The 6468-nt window shown below is 41.7% G+C and overlaps 1 long non-coding RNA gene across 1 annotated transcript; it reads left to right on the forward strand.

Annotated features, from left to right (window-relative positions):
- Positions 1-993: 993 nt before the first annotated feature.
- On the forward strand, positions 994-5942 carry LOC129710833 (uncharacterized). The gene is made up of 2 exons (XR_008725738.1): positions 994-2279; positions 3350-5942. It is a non-coding gene; the product is annotated as an uncharacterized LOC129710833 (long non-coding RNA).
- The last annotated feature ends 526 nt before the right edge of the window (positions 5943-6468 follow it).

A 6468-nucleotide genomic window follows, 5' to 3' on the forward strand; every position in this document is an offset into this window, starting at 1 on the left:
AGACGAAGTTGACTGACAGTGGGACAAGCCAATCATTGGGGTGGACTGCGAAATGTGGGCGGGATTTGGCCGGGGGCGGGATGAGGCCATGACGCGCCAACATGGGTTACACAACCCGCCGTGATGAGTCATTGCCTCACCCCGGGTCGCTCAAGTCCCGCCCTCCCTTCGCACCCCGCCTGATGATTGGTTTATCCCGCCGTCAGTCCACGCCCTCTCCCTGAGGGTTGCGCAACCCCTTTCTGATGAGTCATTGCTTTATCCCGCCTCCCTCCAAGACCCGCCCACCCCCTCGCCTGACTGGCTGAGCCGAGTGGCAGTCAAACGCCCCTCTTCCAGAACAACCGTTATTCCACATTCATATTTAAAGGTCATCCTTAAATATTTTTTATAAAGATATATATGAGCATATCTTTCTATCTTTAGTCAAATCATCAATGCAAATTAAGCGGGAGGATAGACGATGAATGGCTTGGGAAAATTAGAAAGAGCGAATTTTTTGCTGTAAAAGCAACCGCATTCCTCCTAAACGCTCTCTGCAGTTAGAAAATAACATGAAAGAAACCAACCATCGCCATTCATAAATTGCTAAGTCATGTGGTGCAATGCCCCCTGGGATTTGTAGTTGCCTGGGGCGCGGCGTGTTTCATAACGAGCGAACTGTTGCCGTGGCAACTACAAATCCCACAAAGCACCACGGCTCAGGGTTCGACGCATTGGTCCGTTCGCGTTGATGACGTGCGAGTCGGGACGAGGCAGGGTTCCCCATTGGTTGCCGGCCCCGTCGATCCTATGACGTAGACGCTCCGTGTCCCTCCCGCCCCTTTACCCGTCCACCCCGATTCTTGCTCCCACCCCCTTCGCCCAGTCCAGTCCCGCTGATTGGATGACCGGCGGCGCCTGCCGCCTTCAACTCTGCTTGTCATTGGCGGCTCCGGCTGTCGGTCATGTGGAGGGCGTCGTGACGTTCGCAGCGCGCAGCTGTCAAGAGAAGTTGTTGAGGGAGTTGGGGGAACCGGCCGGTTGCGGGAGAGTCAGTCTCCGTCGCAGTGAAACGCTGCGAATAGGAAGAGAGAGAGAGAGAGATAAAATAAAAAAAAACAACTACTAGGTCATTATTCGCCGTGTAACTTACGAAGAAGATGAACTTAGCCTGGATGGTGAAGCGAGTAACTTTTATCAGTGGCGTGAAGAGGAAGGAGATGCCGAGAGGCACCGGCTCGGCGGCCGGGACCACGGACATCATCAACGTGTAGTTTGCTCTAAAGCCTGGCTCGGAAGCTCTAAGGCTTTTTGCTGTCTGCGCCAAGTCCCTGAAGTGAAAAACCATCAGTTCCCAGCCAACTCCCCACAAGTGCCGAGAAAATAGGTCAATCCCTGACGAAGATTTAAAAAAAATATTATATATCCATATCAAGTTCAACACTCGAAAGTCTTAACTTTTTTTTGGGGTGGGGGTGGGGGGTGAAGAGAGGAAAAGGAGCAACAGAATAATGTCTGGTGAGAATTTTGGACTAGTCTTTTATTTAGTGTTCAACTTTTCTTAGGTATCGAAGCTTGATTTTTTTTTTCTCCCCTTAATTTGATATTTGGATGTATTTTAAAACGTAAGCCGCCAGGAAAGTTCTGGAAGTGCAAGGGAATATTTATTAAGTGTGAGTAAAATCATTTAAAAGCTATTATTCGGACTTTTTAAAGGAAAGTAGTATCACTACTCCGACAAATCTGACGAAACAAATAAATCTGTTTCCATATGGTACATGATTAAATGAGGAGGAGGAGGGGGGGGGGGGATACATTTTAGTTATTTTCTGAAGCCATTTGTGTTTGTACTTGTGCTGCCAGTATGAAGAGTTTTATTACGATTTTCAAAACGGAAAAAAAATGCGAGTTTAGTTGTTTGCCTATATTTTTATTCGTGCTTGCGCAACGCTGCAGCTGATTCCTGCCCTTACTTTGCAACTGCAGGGAGCAGTCTAGCTCCAATGTCATTGATCAGCTTGTAAAAGATGGTCTCCTTTCGCTTACTCTTTAAAAAAAAACAGAAACAAAAAAACATTTCCAGTAATTTAACCAATTGGGTAATGCAAAAACGCCCAAGTGTCCGGCTATTTTGTGTGTGAGTGTTGAAGGGAACTCTGTATTTTCTTCCCTACAGCTGAGAGTAAGCTGGTAAGCAATATCATGCGGGCATAAAGAAGTGAAATGACTAATGCGGTTTACTGTAAATCTTAAACCTTATCTGGAATCATTTAGGTCCGCATTTCCCATCAGAGTTGGTGAGTATGGGTGTTTTTTAATGCTGTAAGTAACTATCACTGTGCTGTATGAAATGTTTTCCTCCAGAAACCTGGGGCGTGTTCCATTTTATTGCAATTGTGTGTCAGAAAGGAACGTACTGGAACTGGCATTTTTTATTGGCAGAAACGGGATTTTTTTTTCGTGTGACATGTCTGATCAAAATACATGGGGTAAATTATAGAGGTGTATGGCTACCCCAACCTGGAGATTGGGAAATACCTCAACTTTAACCTTGTAATACTCCCAAGTGCCCAATTAATATCATGAAATCTATAAATTAACATTAAATCTATTTAACATGTTAATAGGTTCATGAATCAATGAGAATGTTGTATTATTTTACTGAGTTTCATCTCTCTTCAACCAGAGTTTAATGTATTATGTAAAGAGCGTGTTCATTTTTTTCCCCCAGAGGTGGATAAATCGTCCAGTATTTCTCTTCTTACACCCCCCCTCCTCCCCTCCCCTCCCTTTCTCCCACTCCACCCCAGACTTCCTGTTAAGTCACTGGATGAAAGTCTCAAGCATTGGCCTATTGCTGAATCATGCATTAAAACCAAGGTGAAAGGCGGTACTGTCATCTGGAATGCAATTCAGACAAATGGTTGGCAGACTGATTGGAATTTGTACCATATGTAAGAGGCATCCCAAGAATTCAAGGCATCATAAGTTGACTGAGTAACCCACAGTATTGGAATACAGGCCCATCTAGTTTCCATAGCAACAGTACCTACAAGATTCTCCTCAGGCATGTCTATCTCGAGAGGGCGAGACCATTTTAAAAAGATTACTGAATATAGTTTTGTTTTAAAGGATAACTTTTTAAAAACTGTAGTCATTGTGTCTTTTATCATTATCCAGAAAATAGTTTGTAACTATTTTAAAATTAAAAATAGAATAACATTCTAGAATAACCCAAACTATTGTGTTGTGCATAAATTGTTAAATTGAATAACACTTCCGTGTTGCACAGTGGCATCACATACATTTATTACTATGTAATTCATCTAAGGAGATAAACAACTTTTTTTTTCTTTTGCTTTTGTAGGAAGGTTGCATTCCACGAATTGCTCTGGCTATCCTACAGCCGTTCTTCACTGGCTAGTTTTACGTCACTGAGCCAGCTAAAGCTGCCAGTTGAAGAACTGTTGAGGTTAGCTATTTACAGCAGGACACTGAAGAGGATGTGAACGTGTTGAATTGTGGGCTAATTGACACACGACTGGTTCTGGTGTTGTTTAAGTCAACACTAATTACTCTTGGTCTGGAATGAACCTGATGTGGAAAACGTAATGTGTCGGAAGGAACTGTAGATGCTGGTTTAAATCAAAGATAGACACAAAAAGCTGGAGTAACTATGCAGGTCAGGCAGCATCTCTGGAGAAAAGGAATAGGTGACGTTTCAGGTCGGTCTGAAGAAGGATCTCGACCTGAAACGTCACTTATTTTCTCCAGAGATGCTGTCTGACCACCTGAGTTTTTCCAACTTTTTGTGTCTGGTGAAAAATTCATTCCGATTCCCATCTTTTTTTTTTACAAACGGTATGTTTGTTCCTTCATTATTTTGGGTGGGGCTTTTTCTGCAGTAGTCATCTTGCCACGAGAGCTGATTCATTATGGCCATATTATGCGTTGTATTTTAACCTTCCATTGGCCAACTTTATTGTTAAAGTTTTACAGCTTTTTTTTAATTCAAAATTTTTGTGCCTGAATTTTGCAGTTTCTTTCTAACATTATGGTTTTGAACAATTATTTAATTTTGTCAAATTCCTCTGTATGACGTACTGTGCTTCACAACTGCATTCATTATGTTAATCATGTATGTTAATCATGTTCATCATGTATTCCTCTGCATTAAATCTGTTTTTTTGGGCTTTCATAATTGCAGGTAAAACCGTGCAGTTATTCATAGTCTTATCCATATTGTTGTGACTTTTTAAACTTGAGGAATAACCACTTTTGCAATTAATATGAACATTAAAAAAAAAAAGTTCAGGAATATGGTAAGAGGAAAAAATTAGCAAACCCAATATTTTATTTCTGGATGTAGACATAAAATGCTGGAGTAACTCAGCGGGATAGGCAGCATTGGGAGAGCAGGATGGGCAAAGTTCCGGGTTGAGACACTTCTTCAGACATTCCATCTCTCCAGAGATGGTACCTGTCCCACTGGGGCACGTTCCCTGGGAAATGTCTTCTCATTTTGCACTGTACAACTGTTGCTTTGCAAGATGACAATAAAGGTTGATTGATTGAATTACTCCAGACTTTTGCGTCTGTCTTCAGTGTAAAGCAGCATCTGCAGTTCCTTCCTACACATTCTTTTTCTGGAGTCATCTTTCTCATCACAAACTGTATTTATATAATGCCCTATTAGTTTAGTAACACATCCCCTCCATACTTTACGGAAGGATAAATAAACACAAAACGAAAATGCTAGAAATAGATTCAAAATAAGGTAGGAGATTTTAGAAATTCCTATTTGTAGAGGTGCTGCCTGACCAGCTGAGTTACTCCAGCACCTTTTCTGTGATACAAGTGTTTTACATGTTGTGCACTGTGTACTGCTAGAATATACAATTCAAAATTCAAATGAATCAAAAGATTACATTGAGCACTGTCATTTGTAAACAATTATCCCCAATGGACATCATTTTCTTAGCGCATCCGTAAAGTATTTTAAAATGTGTCTGCTTGCTTTGCTGGGTAACAATGTTTTTGAAGTCCATCACGGGGGAAAAAAAGGGCAGAGATGAAATTCAAGGACGTTGCCAGTGCTGATGACACAAGGATGTGGATTAGTGAGTTTTGAAGGCACCAGCTTGGAAAGAGGATAAATTAAGCCTGTGAGCAAGGATCAGGCAGATGAAACACAATGTGACTTGTCTCCTTTGGAAGGAGCAATGGGGAAATCAGATAATTATTTAAGTGGAGTGAAGCAACAAACATTGCAAAAGTTAGGGATCCTAAGCATATGAAATAAGGGAGCAGGAGGAAAGAAGTTTGTGCAACTCCATATGGCATACTGATCATTTGGAGGCAGTGTGAAGAAGATGGGGTTGATTTGTGGGATGAAGAATGAGAGGATTTTATGAAAATGTAAAATCTTGAGAGGAACACAAGAAACTGGAATATTTAGCAGCAAACACTGCAAGTGGAACTCAGTGGGTCAGGCAGCAGCAGTGGAGAGAAAAAAGGTCAGAGTTTGAATCCTTGGTCTTAAAGGTGCTGAGAGGGTTTGGAGATGGTAGTTGTTGAGAGAATGTTTCCTCTAATAGTGGTACGTAGAACCAGGGGATGCTTTCAGTGGGTTATCTATTTCTTAATGGGGAGGAGTAATTTCTCCCCTGAGGATTAACTCTTTGGAATTCTCTACCCCAGAGAGCTGTGGAGATGTAATTGAATGTATTTGCAGAAGAGATCGACATAAACAGTGCAGTAGGGTGATTGGACCACTTCTGTTTCTTGTGCATTACAGTAGTAGCAGGAGTCTGCTTATGCTGATGGGTTATTTTTAATCAAGACAACTGAGGGAACTTAAATGTGTTCAAAAATTGGTGTGTCTAGAGTAACAGCAGAAAGGTAAATATCAAGAGAAAGGTACATGTTACACAAAATAAAGATGTAATTCTGAAATGAAATCGGAAAATGTTTGAAATGCTTGAACAGTAGATTTTAGAGATACAGCACAAAAATGGGACCTTTGGCCCACTGCATCTGTGCCAACCAGAGATCACCCCATACATTAGCATTGTCCTACACACAAGGGACATTTCACTATTTTATTGAAGCTAATCGATCTACAAACTTGTACAACTTTGAGTGTGGGAGCAAAGAGGAGTGCCCAGAGAAATCCCACAGAGTCACAAGCAGAGCGTGCAAACTCCCTGCACACAGCACCCATAGTCAGGATCGAACAGGGTCTCTGGCGCTGTAGGGCAGCAACTCTACCGCTGTGCCATGGTGATGCAGAGAGAAACTGCGTTGATCATATAAATTTATGTATTTTTTATTCTGTTACTTTGTACAAGGATCAGAACAATTGAAATCATATGTATTTGGGTGATGGAGATCTAGCACTAATTACCTGACAATGATGGAGGCTGAAAAACCCACTGCAGTTTACTGGGTAAATGCTTGAAGAGCCACGTGTGGCCTTTATGATTA

The sequence above is a fragment of the Leucoraja erinacea genome, chromosome 28, assembly GCF_028641065.1.
Source record: "Leucoraja erinacea ecotype New England chromosome 28, Leri_hhj_1, whole genome shotgun sequence".
Classification (NCBI taxonomy): domain Eukaryota; kingdom Metazoa; phylum Chordata; class Chondrichthyes; order Rajiformes; family Rajidae; genus Leucoraja; species Leucoraja erinaceus.